We start from the raw sequence: 18,016 nt of genomic DNA, 5'->3' as shown, positions 1-18,016 counted from the left end.
TCATGCCACAGATTTACTTCGGCTTTCCAGCTACTAAACTCGATACAGCTCTCTGCCGATCTCCAAATGCAGACAGTAATATTAGCTAGCAACCTGCACTAAATATTCATAAATCATATTTTTTTAAAAGCCTAGCAAAACAGTAAAAATTCTCTTGGTAGGATATTCCTCGAATTACAAAATCTCTTTACTTATTCAGTAATGGCTTTTGCTTTAGGACCCCATGCTGTCAGCACAAGAACAGTTTTTACCAGCGGGCAATATTTTGCTGCTGCCTTTGGACCAGCAATTAGAACAACTAACAGATATAGTCCAGACAACAGCCAACTTATCAGCAGAATGCCTCAAATTAAAAAGATTCAGTGTCATACAATAATCAACACTATATAAGCAAGTTATAATTTTAAGGTCTTTAGAGCAGCGACCTTCCATTTTTTATATTGTACCTGTACAAATGCTTTTAAGGTTTTTAAAGGTTTTGAGCCTCCTGTTCATAGCTTTTGACCGTTCTTATGATAACAGTATCAAATTATTACTATATAATGTATAATTATTTTATAATGTATATACTAATATATATACTAAGATTAATAGTGAAATATGTACTATTGTATTATATATTATTATGTATTATGCTTTGTACATTGTAACCTATATATTATATTTATATATCATATATTGTGTATTATATAATGTTTATATGTAAATATTTATTATATAAAGGCAGTATTCACTCATCTCCACACATGAGCAGACCTGTTTTGCACGTACATGTGTCTGTGTGTTGTGCATACATACATCAGCAGAGTGCTATCAATGCATAACAATATTGGGAACTGCTGGGTTTTAAGCATATGGTTTAGAGGAATTTCTTTACAGATGCAGTAATTACATAAACAAAATAGATTATGAAAGTCTACATTGGTATCAGGTGCTTTATTAAGGAAAGTACTATGAAAAAAGTATTAGTAGCTGAACCTAATTATTGGTGATGAAAGTCATTTCATTTCAAACATCCTATTAACTAAAATCCATACATAGAAAATATTGGCTGCTTGCACCAATCCCCATTATAAGAACCGGTGAAATCCCTTTGCAGAAAAAGGGAAGAGTACAGCTTAAACCTTAAGTACTTCGATAAAAATATAAGATCGGTTTCATCCCAAAGTACAAATCCCAATCTTCATCTAAAACTGCCTGACCCTAAAATATATTCAGAGCTTGTTCTAATCACAGGAGATGTATTCTGAATAGGACAGCCCTCTATCATCTGCTAAGTCTCTTTAAGTCATCGTTTTCACTGTATCTGAAAAATTAATTCCTTTTCAGAAATATTCTCATCTTCTAGTAAAAGAAAAAAAAAAAAAAAAAAGCTTTTTTGATGTAGAGTGACAGGATTATGAAGTGACCCTTCAGGTCAGAAGGAGACTTTTCCTTTTCTCATCAAGGAAATCAATTTCTAAGTCCAAGTCTCTTAAAATAATATATTCTTGTGGCACGCATACAGCTTTTTTTGATCTGCTATGAAAAGAATAAGAGGTAAAGAGGATCAGGGGTGGCGATGGAATATTATAATCTGCCACACTCACACATCAGCCTTTCACTAAGTAATTCCAGATAAATTGAGGATTTACATATTTAAGATTAAATGGGGAAAGAGTAGCAATGCATAAATAGAAGAATACAAAGATACAATTTCGGGAAGTTAACTCTTAAAAACTTAATGTTACTTGATGTTTGATACCCTTCTCCTGTCCCACCCCACCTTTTTTTAAAGCACATAATGTTTATTAGGAAATAGCCAGGATAATCTCTTTTAGATCAACCGAGCGCAAACACAGATGCCTTAGGGTTTCTCTCCTCCACCCCTCCCACCTTCACTACTGAAAAAATACCAATTACCATGACAAGAAACAGTTAAATGCCTCCAAAGACACATACACACAGCAGATGGAAAACAGGAGGAAACCAGCTGGAAGTGTGTTTCCCTTAGAACTGTTTTTAACAGCCTGTGCACAAATAATGTCTCACTAATACGCAGATAAAAATAAAACATAAATATTTAAAAGGTGACTGGTCAAAGCAACAAGATGGCATTTGATATGGAAACTTTCCCTCTTCTATTACCTTTGGTGTCCATACTCCAGGTAATGGTTCAGAGACATCCTGAACCAGGTCTGTGATTCAGGGAGAGTAACTTTAACATGAAAGCTCTGGTAACGGCAGTAACCTTTTGGTACTGTTATTTGTAAGGCACATGTGCTTGCTTTCTTTTTTATTACTCACCTGTTCAGCCTTTGCTTTTATGTCGAGCTTCCTGTGCTGAGGGCTTCCCGACACAGCCTCCCAGTGCTGCGTGCCCCAGCTGAGCTCCAGGAGCCGTTGTTCACACCGGTGCAAGACAAGGAGGCCAGCCTTTAAACAGTGACTTCTGCTCTTGGATGCTCAACTAGAAGCATTTTAAAGGAGCTTGTTTCCCAGAAAATGCAAAGCACTTACTTTCTGATAACAAGGATATTTAAAAAATGTCCCACACAGTAATCTGATTCCTGTAATCCATATTTACCACCAAACATCTTGGCTTGGCCCCTCCAAAATCCGGACAGTATCCACGCTCCCTAATACTGTTGCCTTTAAGGAGGGCAAAATCAGTGGAGCAAAATCAATGCTTTCAAGAAATAACAGGGACTTGTGGCACTATAACCAAGGCAAGGGCAGCTAGCAGCAGGGACAGTGAGGATGGGAAGCCAGCAGTTCTTCCCTAGTATTCCCTGGGCCAGGAGCATTTGAGATCTATCCTGCTTGTCCTGTCTTTGATCCTAAAGACTTAATTATCAGCTAGAACAATCTCAAGCATGGCTTGACAGTTGCTTATTTAGATCCTTCCTTTTACAGTTGCTTCTCCGCTGAGCCCCATTAGGCAGCCCAGCACTCTCCAGGAATTCAGCAAAGCAGATCTTTAGCTGGTGTTAATTGTTCTAAGTCCGTTTACTTCAAAGAAACTACTCTACCTTACAGTGCCCAGAAATTTGACCCAGTTTCACTTCTCTGCATTACGTGGTCTCTTGGTGGAGGAACAGATGCATTCCCTATGCTCTGGGTCTGAAGCTTTAAGTCATTTCACACATTTCTGAGAATCTAAAAAACCGTGGATTCTTTGGAACAAATACATCCTGAACATGACGACTTACAGCAGTGAAAGAAATTTCAAGCTCCAAAACATAATGCAGAAAAGTAGCGATAACTCAAAGCCAGAAAGGACCAGAAAATCCTGTCATTAGACATCTAAATGACAGGGGGAGACAGGTGAACATGTTAGCACTTGGAGGAATCTTGGCCTGAATGGCATGAGGCCATCAAACATGCCCTATATACAACTGGTTACACAAGTAATCTAGAGTGATCTGGCATGAGCAAGGATTAATGATTTGGACCAGTAAAAGATGGCTGCACGTCTGATGAGTCTGAATGTGAAGCACATGAGTCTGATGGTGAAACACAAGGATTTTATTTTACTTTGTTGTTGTTGTTGTTATTTTTTTTTATTTTTTTTTTACATTTTTTCTCACTTGCTTTCAGCACCAATAGAAGCCAGTGAGCCTTGGCCAATACCACTCAGTGTTTAGGTAGAGTCTGAGTCTGGTTGTAGGGGACAGCTGTAGCACAGGCAGTAGCAACAAAGGCACTGGGAGGTAAGGAAGGAGGATAAGTAACTGGTGGTCTTTGAGGCAAAGACGGGGGGAGAATGGTCTTACTCAGGTGGTATCAGAAGGGTCAGTGGCTAAGGACGAGCACTTCTCAGAAGCTTTTCTTGGTACAATTCTGGCAGCATATCACTTGGCTTTGCCACAACATTAGCACCATTTTAAAGTTGTTGTTTTTAGTGCTTAATTTCCTCATTAAAACTCTACAGAAAAAGAAAGATGTTTCCTCTGATGTTTCTTTCCCCCCATGAATGAACTATACTTTTGTCTGTTTTTATTTTTGTACTGCCGTATTTATACCTAACACCTTCAAACACATATTATTTTAGAGATCTGATACCATCTAGTGTTATTGCTGGCTTTTCACATCTTACACTTATCAAGTAACCACAGTCAGCAACATGTCAGAGTTCATCACTGCACCACGTCAGTAGTAAAATAAAACCTGCTTCCCACCCAGTATCTATATTTACACACTCCACAGGTGGGTGGTGAAATTTACAGTTCATCTAGGAAATTTACTCTTCTTTAATCTCTGGAAATTAGTTTATCTCTATGTATACTTATCATTATTATCTAGTGCCTCACCACTGATTTGTTTCAGCCCCTGTAGCAAATAGGCTGGGATTATTAATAACAAACACATGTATTTATAAACAGCCTATGTACACTCTTGGGCACACAAGGGTCAAGGGTACATTTACTTTGAGGCAACCAATATTTCAGCCTGTTGTTCAGTGAATTAGATGAGATTTTAATTTGCAATCAGTAATGACTGGTGTAAAGTCTTCCTAAATATTCATAGTTACTAAAAGCTGGTGATGTCTAGGAGGGAGATGCTTGTATTATTTCATGCTAAAAGATCAACAAGAAGAGCCAGTCTCTGCTGGACAAAACAATGCGTTCATCTGTTTGGGCACAGTGAGCTTTAAAACACAATGTGCTGCTGAACCGAAAATACACAGAAATACAGTATATTCAGAAAGGTGAAAAAAGAAAGAAAGAAACAGTGTGGTTAGTATTATAAAAGATGGTGGATTAGTATCCATGGAGACTCCTTTCTTCTCTTTATTCACCCAACATCTACCGGACGATTGGTGATTTCTGTACAACATCCCAACACTGCCTTAATTTGGACAGACAGCAAACACCTTTGTAGCTAAAAGGGTAGTTTGGACTCCATGTCCCTCAGCTCAAGGCCTCTCTTGTATAATTGGGATGTATGTCAGTTATGATAATAACGTCTGCAGCAGGGCCACTTGCCTACTTTAGAAGTAGACTGGTGGCCGTCAATACTTTTAAGTCACTCAGCAACCTAGAAACAGCAATCTGCAGGAGGTTCATATTTATTGCTACTCCTTGCAAGCAATTTACTATCTACAAAGGACATTATTCTTTAAGGATTAAGTGCTTCATTGGAATCAGAGGAAGGGGAGTTCGTTATTTCACAGCTTTGTGTAACATAAAATTAGGATATTTTTCAGGGCTGTGTTTCAGTTACTTATGACTGCTGGCAGTGGGTACTAAATCCTTTTGCATGGTAAAGGTGTAGTTTTCTGTGATGCTTACACACGCTAAATTCCTGGGACTAGGAAACAGATACTTGTCTTTTAGGAGCACTCTTCTACGCACAACTTTTTACTATGCAGGCCATATGAATGAGATCAGCTTAGAGGGGAAACACACTTTTGTGCCTCTAGTAAGAAGGTAAAGAACAACAAAAAGAGTGACAAGGCATTTTTAGAAAGGACTGCCTCCAAAAAATGAGACGATGGTGTGTGAATGTTAATAAATTTTTATATTAGAGAAACTGCAGCAAGTAGGAAGAGTTGCCTCATGCCTCTGTTGTGTTCAAAATGTACGGTTAATTTATAAAACAACCACTAAAAGTTAGTACAGTTCATATGTGACTGTCCACACTCAGCACAAAAGTGTGTTGAACACTGAGTTAGCTGAAGCACACCAGCCACAGTGCAAAAGTAGACCTGGCCAAATCCACCAGAAGCTGCTGCAGTTGATCAATAGATTGACCAAAATGGTGGAGTTGTCAGAGCACACTGCAGCCCGCTCAGATGTGGTTGTGAGAACAAGCATTATGGAGAACTTCAACTAAAAATAACAAGCTTCTACCTTTACGGAGTTCAGCTCTGAGAGGCCACAAAGAGGCCAGATCCAGCAGAGAGGCTGCCCTCAGGCAAAGGGATGGAGACGAGATGCTGTATACACCTGTACCTATCACAAAGCCTGTGCCCCATCTTGTAGCCCCAACTGGAGGCAGATGAATAGGCACTGTTACTACTAACTCAGGGATCTTTAAGGGTTTACTCAAGCCAATTATGCTACAGTAACATAGAGGTTACAAAGACAAGAAAATATCGATACCAGAGAGGGACAGTCACTGCCTCAGGGCCAGCCGCTAATGAGAATTAGCAATGCGTGTCCTTATGCCTACTGTATGGGAACTGAATAACACCAGTATGCACGATATGACCCCAAATGTATTTACTCTTCCCATTCCTCGTGGTCATTTTCCTCCTAGTTTCCCCTCTGTTATTTCAGTTAAAACTTTTTTGATCTCTGTGTTGTGAAATCTCTACGGCCATGCTCATTCTGATTCTGCCAGTGCATGTGCAACAGCACTGTTGGGAAGTTTTCAAGAGGTAGGCTACCTGGAAATAAAGTGTTATGGTTTTATTTATTTATTTTTTCCCTACAGCAGCATTTTTCAAGTGTTAAGAATTGGCTTGGATATCATCTTTTCATATTTTTTTTTCATGAAAAAAAATGTTGACAGCTCTTATTTTGAAACAGTCTTATCAAAGAAAAAAGAAAAAAAAGCAGCTGTTTCAAACTCTTTGAAGCAAAGCTGACTAAAATATCTCAAGTTTTTTTGTTCTACTTAAATGTTCCATTTTCCTTTATATGACAAGATGACTAGAAGCAAGTCCTCTCCTTTGACCTGGCATTAGATTTTTTGGGGGGTGACATCTGTTCTGACTGATGCCTTGAGGAATTCCAAACCACAAAATCCCCTCATGTGAGCACAGGACTTCGATGTCACCGACACATACAGCAACCAGCATATTTATAACAGTTTTTTGACAACAACGGTTCAGTCTACCTCAGCTGATATCCCAAAGTCAACAACATATGCCCATTTTTTTTTACTCTTGTAACACACATGGGCTTTTCAGCCACAAGTACTTTCTGTGTTTAAATTAAACATATGATATAGCTATAAACTGAAATGCTTTCCTTGTGAAAGGTTCCCTGATAGACTGCAATAATTATTTGCTTTTACATAGTTTCAGAAGGTATGTAAAAGCCTCTCAGTTTGACACAGACACAGCTTGGGTGTTTTTATTTTTAACAAAGCAAGCTCTTGAAGTATCCTTATTTGTACTGTTTTGACTGTATTACCAGCTGAAATGTGAATATCCTTTGAGATCCATCATGTCACCTATAGTTATCTGAAATGCTGCTCTTAATTCATTGTACACAGAAATAAATATACAAATCCAGTCTGACAGTCTCATTTTATGTGACAGTTCTCAATCGCATGGGAGATATGTACCACCAACCTGTATTTACTATAAACATATATTAAAAACCTGTTCTATATGAGTACTTGGATTAGAAAACAATTTTCGTGAATGTGTCTACAAAAGCACAGTCCAATCCATGTTCCTTGCCATAATACAGATCTAATAAAAATGTTCACGAAATTCTTAAGGGTTTGCTGCCTTTCAATTTCTCCCCCTCAGGTGCTTCCCTCCCAGGGGACTGGTTGTTTTAAAAACAAATCTAACTATGAGTCTTGTTTTTCCTGGAAAATCTCCAGATAAGCACAAGGTGAAATCATTTTTTTTTTTCCCCCTCATCAGAGCTATTTCTTTATATCTTTGACATTGCTTTTATTCTTTTAAATTAAAGAGGGAATCTGTAAATCTCTGAAACTGCAAAGAACTGAATTGCAGCTCCGCCTGGGAAAGGCCATGGTTTACAGCAAAGCTTATAGCTCTGGAGACAAACACGGGGGCTCCCAGCTCACGCAGGATGTAATGGGCTTTCCAAGCCAGTGCCTTAATGGCTCGTTTCTCCCTGCATAGGTGTGGCCACGCTAATGCTCTGGAACAGTCTGGTAATGGTAAGTCATACGTTGTGTGGACAGGGTCAAGGGAGGAAAGGGGAAAATGTGCCATTTTCCATCACTTACCACCACTCCCTAATTTAGAAGTGAGGCAAGGTCTATGGAAAAAAGGCATTACCTAGCACAGCACACCTGTGTTCTCTCCTGCCATCAGGATGCCACAGCTACAATAACATGACTGGTACAGGCTTAGAAGAGACAGAGCTGAATCGCCCAGAAATTCAGCAGGGGGAACCTTCTGGGCTGCTGTGGAGCATCTAGAAAGACCTACTTTAAATTCCTGTAAGGTACCACAGCGCTCCCAGCAAGAGGCAGGCTGCTTTGTGGAGCCGAGGCAGGCCCCTTCTCTCTGTAAGGTAAGGAGCGCATCCGCACGCACTGACAGAACCACGGCAAAGCCTAGAGTTGCTCAGGGCTTTCTTGACGTGTTTGCATAATTGTGGTTTTTCAGACCAAAAGCGGAAGGTAAACTTCATAAAAGCTTGACCCGACGGCCTTCACAGCTGGAGCATGTTGGGAATCACTCCTGGCACCGAAAAGGTTAATTATCTCCTGCTGTGAGGTAGGAGTCTAGAAAAGGATACCACATTTGGTGGGAATTATAGTAAATGAGGTTTTCTTTATAGCACTGCTCATTCTCAACATGTTGAAAGGGCATTAGTTCACAGTCACTTTCTCTGGAATTATCAAATCTGCTCAGGAAGCCTTCATTAGGATATTAAACAAGACTTAATAAGTGAAAGTGATTTGCATCGCTGATAATCGTGTGCATTAATCAAGCAAGCTTCTGTCTCTCCCTCTGCAATATGTTTCATGTTGCATTGTAAAGCCTCTTTAATTCTGTAGGGCTTCTTAAAAAGGAAACGTTACATTTAGAAAGCCATTTTAAAAATGATTTACTTAGCAAAGATCACTATAAATAATGTTCAACTCACTCCTCAGCTTTAACCATCAATATAATTAATACTAAGGGGTTTGTATCAGGGATATGGACCAGATGTGTTCTCATTTATCAGATATAGATTGCACTTACTCTAATAAATGTGTTTTCATTCTGAGTAACTTTTGAAACCAAATAACTGCATGTAGCACTTTAATCTGAAGTCACAATTTTAGGCTAAGGCATTTATTTCTCATGCCAAGCAGGACTGTGCAAGCGTTCACTACATCATTTCACACGCCAGAGTCACACCCATGGTTCTTAATGAAATTGTGTGGCTAATATCCCCCACTGCTCGGTAATTCCAAGGTAACTTTGGATGATCTGCTCTTAAGTGTAATTCATACCTTGCGTTTCTCCAGCATCTTCCTTCCCAAGATCTCACAGTGCGTGGAAATAGGTTTAATGTTCAGAACACCCCACGAGACAAACATTTTGCACACTTGCAAACTGAGACTCAGGGGATAAGCGTCTTCGCCTATATGGGCGAATCCTTGAGAAAACAGAATGAACCCCTTAAAAAGAAAAAGTCCTATTCTGCTGCTCTCACCACTGGCCCACACTGCACCAGTGTTGGCCACCCCCTCTAGTACAAGGCCACAAACACCAGGAGGGCTTTGCACACAAGTGCCACCTGGACACTCCACATAATTTTAATAATTTTAATTTCTCTAATGTGGAAAAAAAGTGTCAATATCATTATTTTTCCACCAAAAGTCTCACCTAGGATAGCTTCAAGGAAAATCATTTCACAAGAGTCAGCAGCCTCTGTGAAAATGCGGCAAAATGAATAATTGTTGCTTATAGTGCAGCAGTCAGGAAGGACTGGGGTTATGGTCTGTAAATATACAATGAGGACCAACACTGTAGTCTAAGTAAGGAATAATATTGATGTCAGGGTGAAGAAAAGAAGCACGGCACCTAAATTAGCCCACCCATGGGAGTGACCTCTGATCCACCAAACTGATGATGGTGGCAGGAGGTGCTTATGCATCTATTGAGGTGGCCAGATCAGAGTCTCAGCAACTGGGATCCTGTTAGGCTACTTGTGATACATCTGTCCTTCTGATCCTGGAGAAAAATCAGAGGAGGAAATTACCTCAATTGGTGGGAGTACACGGTCCTCTTTTTCTGTAGGTCTGATGATTTGGTCCACTCCCCAGGAGAAGCAGCCATTGTTTCTCAACGCTTGTTGCATGTACTTTTTGTCCTCACTGCATCTCATGGTATTTACATCCTTCTGAGACCTCCAAACATCATTTAAGAAACAATCACTGAAATTAAGACCACGAGAGTATTTATTGCTTTCAAAAACAAAAAGCTGTTTGCAGGAGATCTTGTTTGCGTTCACTCAGGCTGAGCACATTGCTTAAATGGAGCTAAAGAGATGATGTTTCTATAAAGTTGTGGAGGCTCAATTCATTCTAATGGCCTGAAACATGAATTATGCGCCCTGCTTCACTACCTTCATGGATCAGTAAGCTGCTATAGCTCAGATGGAAGCATTTATCTGAAGAGAGAAAGGCGTTATTCCCCGCTTACTGCTGATTTCCTGCTATTTGTGTCTATATAGGTGTTCATGTGTGTTGCTTTCCAGATATCAGGTGTTAAGCTTCATAGGTCTCTCTGACCAGTTCCCTTTGTTTTCTAAAGTATATCTGAGAAGACTGTCATCCAGTAATTCTTTTCTGTTTTCAATATCGAGTTTTATGGTTGGGCTATTCATGTGGGTGTGAAGCTGTGCCTCGAAGCTTTGAAATCGGTTATGTGGATTCACTCTGATGATAACCAAATGGGAAAAATATTTCTGTGTCCACTTATAAGAGCACAAATGCAACCATATTTTTTCCCTAACTGCTGTATAAAAGTTTTACATTTTCAAAACGGGAGCATGACATTTAAGCACCCAAATCAGTGCTTTGATGTTTAAATGGATTTGGCCATTTATTTTTCCAGTATGTTGGGAGTTGCACTGGAGGTCAGTGTGGCAGGCTTGCCCAAGCATGGTCCATTACCCTCTGCAGCAGCAGCAGCCATGGAACAAAGGGACCCCTTCATTATCACGCACAAGGAAAACCCTGGCAGAGGCTGAAAGAAGGTAATGAGTATATCTACAGTGAACAAATACAGTGGTGTACAAAGATACCCAGACTAGCTCTAATTGACAAAATGCAGTTTCTCTACATGGCATTGCACTGTGCCATGTAAACATAGCCTAAACCTGTGTTTAGGGTGGTACCTTCCTGGGAATTCTGGGCAAAGTTAGCTTTAGGGCCAAGACTCCCTCCATTTAGCTCTGACAACTGGAAGATTTGAGCGAAGGCTGATATTCCTCTACTCTGAATTATTGTTGCCAACTGTATCAGACTTAAAGCCCCTGCTCCTGGGATCATATGATTTGCTGAGAATCTCTACTCTCATTTAATAATAAAAAGGTAATTTCCATCAATGATGCAGAGGAAAGCTTGGAAGCATGACCAGAATATGTCCTGAAACCGCTCCTCTCCTGCCAAAAAATCCCTCAGAGGTAATAAAAGGAGCCTAAAAAGGTATTATTTTTAATCTTCCAATATTTAAGCCAATGACATAATTCTCTGTGCTGCAGAATCTTATGATTTTTGAGCACTCAGAAGTATTAATAATGCAGTCTAAAACAGATATTTGTGAAAAGACAGCACTAAATAGCACAGGGGAGAGGCAGATGAGGCCTTCAGAATAGCAGAGCAGGGCTGGGGAGGGAGGGAGGGGGAACGGACACACACGCTGTACTGCTAAATAAAACAGGCCCTGGATGCTTCTCTGTTCAGAAGCCAAGTGGAACAAAATGGCCGGTGTCCATCTACGTAAATTTGCTTTCCCCCCAAACGGGGTGGCTGCCTTCAAAATGCCCACCGGGACGAGTCCCTGGCTAATGCCGGGGAGCTATAGCACTGCTGGGAGAGCGCTAGTGGGTGTAAGCTAAAAGCGTGCCCAGAAGCCTGCTGACAGTCGAACAATATAGACAGTCACATCCTAGTGCTCAGCCCCGCTTTATTTACTGCCATAAGCTCCTGGTATCATAAGAAGGGAACACTCCAGGGCTGCAGACTCAGGTAGCTGGGGAACGGGGCACGTGCAGAAGCCCTGACACAGTGGAGGCTGTGATGGGGCTGCGGGGTGATGGAAAGGGGTAAGAGAAGCACGAAGCAAGGGAGTGTCTGGCAGGTGGGAAAAGAAAAGCACGAGGAGCCAGAAGGCAGCAAAATGTGCAAGTCTTTTAACACGAAGCTGGAATGATTTTCTTAGCCAAAAAGCATAAGTGCCCTTTTCACTATAAAACATTACTACATAGCTTGTTTCCCACCACCTCACCGTCTCTGTGTTTGTAGAAGTTCCCCGATAAACATAAGCCTTGCTAAGCCAGGTCGACATAATACCCAGAAAGAATTAAGGACCAAATTTTAATTTACTCTTCTTTACACATCACATTCAAAACTCAGGCAAGATGATACCAACCAACTGCTTTCAGGAAAACACATACACACACAAAACCACACACAAGACCTCATCTATAACAAGATTGTTGATTTAGGTTTAATTGGAGCAAATGCTCTTATAAAAGGGATTCGTATATGATTTCTCAGCCTGCTAAAATTCATGGGTAATATTGGCGTCAAATACAATTCTGTACGATTTTAAAATGGAGGAGTCTGTCCAAATATAGGGTCTGACTCTATCTCCATTGCCTCTAACTTTCACTCCCCCTCCAAAAGGATTGCACATTAGAGACAAATACTCAAATTTGGAGCAAAATTTGGATGAGGCGTTTTTGGAGGACTCATCTCATGGCCTGAGGCCAAGTCTAGTAATATGTTTTTATAACCATAGGGCGCAAATGCAGAAGGATCTAGACAGAAACATTTTTATTTAGTGGAAAAAGTAAAGCAGAAAACTCTGGCCTTGGAGATACAGGAGGAAGCAAGGAAGTTGATTGAGCTAACATAATCAAAGCACCCAGACTCTGCCAGAAGCCTTGGATATCACCTGTTTTTAACTGCAGGCCAGAAGGTCAGATATAAATTGCAATAATTACTTTCAGAAATTAGAGCGAGCATTCAGCAGTAGTGACATGGGCTTCTCGTAGAACATGGGTCTGATTCTGGCGATTGTGATGTGGAAATAACGATAAGAGGAAATCCTTTCAAGGCTTTGTGCAAGCCTTGCCACAGATTCCCCCAGCCACCAGCTTTCTCACTGTCATGCCTAAATTAATTGCTAATCCCTGTTTGGTGGCCCAGTTGCAGTGGGATCCCCTCCCACAAACTGACTTCTGTAGAAACCCCACTCCTCTCCCCAGAGGCACCTTCTGAAACCTGCAGCAGACAATAGCTCACTGGTAATTTCTATAATGATGTGCCAGTGGTACTGAGATACTTGCCTTCTTGCTGGAAGCACTTGGATAACCTGTCAGTGTCTGTTATGTTTCCATGTCATATCATATTTTATGTGACACTGCCTACAGGGCTGCATATATGGAGTTTCATGAGCCCCTTTCCAGTGGTCATAGGCGGGTGTTCAGAGCAATAATATTTTTTTTACAACTTTTGGGGTAATAAAAACCATTTTGGGATTTAGCATAATAAAACCGACCTCAGACGGGGACTTTGCTGTTGGCCTGATGTGTGGCTCATCATGGAAAGGACAAGAAATGTTCCTGCTGTCCTTCACGGTAAGCTATCACAAGGATCCAGCAGCCACATGCAATTGAATTCTGGCACAGTGATCAACTCATTTGTACTCATCTTTCCTGTCATTTGCCTTGTGATCTGCTTAGCAATGTCCTCTTGGTGAACCTGACATTACGTCCTAAATCCACAGGTCTTAGTTTTTTCAGCAGTATTACCACTCTCACATGCTGCAAACTCAGCACTGGTGGTGAAAAGTACTCAAGTAGGAGAAAAACACAGATTAACCAGCAGATTAACCAGTAAACAAGCACACAACTGACTGCAATTAATAGCAATAAAACTTCATCATAAAAGCAGAAAATTGAAGGAAAATCATTACAGCCAATTTTTCAAAGTAGGCAATGTTTTGGGTTTACATTACCCTGGTACAATAGCAACTGCATCTTTCTTCCTGTTGGAGGTATACTATGGACAGAGAGGGAGGAAAAGGAAGGAAGGAAAACTGGTGTTGTTCACTTTCTATTTTGATTAAATCTGGGTAATACATCTTGTTCAAGGAAACCTCAGATACCAGTAAGGACCAGACAGAAGATTACCAAGACTGTGGGAGACCAGAGTTTGAAATACTTTCATACACAAAATAAAAATATATATAAATTAAAAACTTTTATGGATTTGTATTAGTTTATCTGCATTTATAAGAAAGTTAAGCACTGTTACATCCTTAAAGAGGTGAGGATAGCCTAAAGTACATTAGGGCTGAAAAATGTCTGTGACAGTGACAGAGCCAAAGATGGAACCAAGTGGCAACAAATCCCAGATCTTTGGTCTGACAAATATTTAATACTTCCCCTCAGATGTTAAGAAGTCCAATTTTCCTGGGTTACATTACCCTCCTGGGTTACACAGCCTCTTAGTGGCCAAAATATGAGTTGTATCAAGCTCTAAGCAAAACAACAGGTTCCAGAATGGCCCATGCTAGTGAAACGTAGAGATTTCATATTCATTTGCCTGTGGTAACCTCCACCTCCAAAGAAAATCGCTCATTTCAAAAATGATTTTATTACAAAAACAACAGAAAAAGACTCCTTTCTTAAATGAAGTTATAAAATGATTTTTACCACATCCTTCCGCATCTCCCTTTTCTACGGATCGGAACGACAGGAACCAGATGCTAAGCCAGAAAGGACATTGTTCCACCTGCAACATCTGGCTCTTTGGCAAGCTGTACGGGAAGCTTCAAAGTTGCATCTCTGCCTCTCACATGGTAAGGCTGCTGGTCGATTGCTTTATCTTCCTGGATGTAATTTTCCTTTGATTCACCTATAATTCTGAGGAACTGATGCATTTGTATCCATTTTGAATAAGGTTCTGTACAAATGCCACATTTGATCTCTAGGCAGATCCTTTTATTTCCTTTTATATGTTCTCTACTTTAATTCATGCACTAGCTTTACTGCTGCTCGGCTACATCGTGGTTGATACTTGCACACACGCCATAGCCTTTTTTCCCTACATGAAGTTAAATATCCAGGCTCTCAGCCATGCAAAACCAAGTAGAAATTAAAATAGTTTTCTTAGTATTTATCCTTGCTGCAGCGAGGCATTTTTAGAGGCGAGGTAGCCTCCTGTTACTTACTAACATTCCTGAATCACTCCTTTCCTCTACTCCTCAGTCCTCTTCTATGAGACTGTTTCCACCTCTCTGTTTCTTGTAAGCATTAAATCAAGCAAGTTAAACATTAAAGTCACTTTGACATGAAGCAGAAAAAGCAAGAAGGCAGTTAAGACTGGGCACCACACTCCTCAGAACCAGCTGCTCTAGTGAGGTAACAACACATTTCAGCTGTTTCCAAGCACTTTGATGTCGAAGTAGCAAAAAGCCCTTGTCCCTACAAACAAAACAGTGAGATAATCCCGACAGTGGAGAACTACACAAACCACGTACATACAGCACAACAGTGTTCTGACTGGGCTCTCTAGAGGGTGCTGTGAAACATTCTGTTAATTAATAGGAAAGGAGTAATAATTCATTAGCATTCATTCATTTCAGATTTAAATCCTGATTAGAAGTGTATCCTGCCCTACAGCTATCTTGATTTTTTTTTCTTTGTGCTGGAATCTGTAACAGGGAATGTGATTTCCCCCTTGCTCTGCTCTTCTCTTCCTCTACCTGCCTTGCTGTCAGACGGAGATCTATTTTCCCAGCTACAGAATTCCTGCTCTGACGTAGGTAACATCTTAATGTGGGATGATGAAGTGTGGCCTAAGAAAAGCATTTTTTTTCCTGAAAGGGCCATTTTTTTCAGGTTCTGTACCTGGGGCCAACCAAAACCCAGAAGCTGCTTTGAACCAACATAACCCATGACAGCGGGGCAGGTAATTAGTCCACAGAAAGCAATTAGTACTTTCCAGGAAGTGGCACAGAAGTACTTGCCTCATGTATTTGCTTTAAATACACTGGGGCAGGCTCAGTTTCATGGTGGATGGACATAGATCTACTCCTCAGCAAGCAAATCCCAAGGAAGTGGGACTTGCACCTTTGTCTATGTCTAAGTACCAAGCTCAAGGAAAAATGCTTTGCAACGTATAGACAAAGTAATAAAAAGTAAAATTAATGGAGTTTAGGAGTGTAACCAGCAGAAACATACCACCCACTGCACTCCAGCTTCACGAAACTCAGCAGGAGTAAAGGAAACCTACTGCTGAATTTAAGTTTATTTGAAAATACAGGCAGAAAAGAACCCCAGACTATTTTGCTTCTCTGAATTTTAGTGAAAAGCTGTGTTTTATTTTATCTTTCAGCAATTTGTTAAGGTGAAAGTTTCCAGGTTTTTCTCTTAAGTGACACAGGAAGCTGCAAGCTGTGTTAAGTCCCTTATCAGGGGGACGTACCCTGGGGTCAGTACCAGTATCCTAGGTACTGTATGAACACAAAGTAAGGGACCCAAAGGGCTAGCAACAAAAATAAAAAAGACATACAGAAAATGGCAATGGAAAGAGAAGCACAGAGGTAAAGTGACTTCATAAGGTTACATAGCAGAGCTGAGAGTAGAATCCACCTCAACTTCTTAAGTACCCACTAGAAGAGGTCATAGACGTATTTTGGTGTTTCAGGACAGAACACCAGTATTTTTTACCCTTTCCTGGATGCCTTCAATTGTTTTGTTTTGTTTTCTGAGAAAAAAATAAAATAAAAAACCACCACAGTCCTTAGTCCGTACTGCTCAATATTGCCACTGTGATTTACAATTATAAGCAGCTATGAGTGAGTTTGAGCTCAATTATTACTTTTTTTTTTTCCACCCATTTTCCTCATCTACGTAGTTGGCTGTGTAGGAATACAAGTATATGCTGGGTTGGACTAACTTCCCCTGCAGTCTGTACAGGCCACCTTCTGCAGTCTGACACTACGGTACCCAACATCCGAGGATCACACGTGGACCTCCGCAGCATGAGGCCATGATGCTAGAAGTGAGCTGACTCACCCATTTGGCAGCATAAAGCACTGCTCAAATTGTAGCTTGCATCATGCCAAACTGACACCAAAGTTACTATTTCAGTACAGAAATACTCATGAAAAGCTATACACCACAGTGATGTAGTGATGCCTGGTAGTTATTAATCTCTGTTATGATGCAGCCACAGACATTTGGTGGAGAAAATAGTTTGCCAGCATTATTTGCTTGACTCATAAAGAAAATAAGAGCCAAATACAATCTGAGGGCAATAGCTTCCATGGGAATCTACATGTCTTTTCCTCTCTTAACAGCAAAGGAGCCAACCAGAGGTTCAACACCTGGAGCCTCCTCATACAGATGGGAAAGAAGAACCTAATTTAATTCAATTCACCCAACAGCAAGCAATGAAAGGGAAGGTATGGGTGTCTCTGGCTGCCAAAACATCATACGAAAACTAAATCCATGCTGATTGCAGTCCTAGGAGTGAACAAATAAATGCTATCAATATGTATTTAGTAATATGCACTTTTGAGAAGCAGAGGGGCAGCACTCCTAACTCCGGTGGATACTGGGCATCACAGATTCCCTGGGTAGGTGTTGGCTGGTGACAAGTACTGCCCAGTCCTTACAGGCCAAGTGGCAGCAGCTAGCAGCCTCCCCACCCTCTCACGTTTCTTTCTGTCCAGGTGAACCAAACGACTACTTCTCCTGCTCTGCAGGGTGTACCATCCACAATTTTCTCTCAGATTGCCCAATCAGCCAGTATAGTTAAGTCCAAATTGAAGAGGTTGTTCCCAGCCTTTATGTATCTTGCTCCAGACTGGAAGAAAGTTTTGTGTACCGAAAGCCACACCTGATTTTCTAGCCTGACCTAGAAGCAGATACTCTTCTTCCAAGCCTTATCCTTCTCCCAATGTGTCCTTCACACTTCCATCTCCTGCAGAAAGTTTGTCTTGCAGAAGGGAATCACCTGGAAAAGGGAATGGCCATGGAGAACAATCACTCTTCACAGGAGATCCCCTTTTCTGCTATCATTATTAACCAAGAGATTCATTAACTCTGTTGATAACGTCACCTGCCACACAATGCTCTCT

At 40.6% G+C, this 18,016-nt stretch overlaps 1 long non-coding RNA gene across 2 annotated transcripts in view; it reads left to right on the top strand.

The window, feature by feature from the left end:
* LOC310897176 overlaps positions 1-15,689 on the top strand; it is a 30,264-nt gene extending 14,575 nt beyond the window's left edge. For both annotated transcript variants that reach the window (XR_014582118.1, XR_014582119.1), the window contains 3 exons: positions 10,751-10,892; positions 14,626-14,728; positions 15,593-15,689. This is a non-coding gene — a long non-coding RNA (uncharacterized lncRNA). The remainder of the gene's footprint in view (positions 1-10,750; positions 10,893-14,625; positions 14,729-15,592) is intronic.
* Positions 15,690-18,016: the final 2,327 nt, after the last annotated feature.

The sequence above is a fragment of the Anser anser genome, assembly GCF_964211835.1.
Source record: "Anser anser genome assembly, chromosome: 3".
Classification (NCBI taxonomy): Eukaryota; Metazoa; Chordata; class Aves; order Anseriformes; family Anatidae; genus Anser; species Anser anser.
This window is presented reverse-complemented; position numbering and strand designations above follow the sequence as displayed.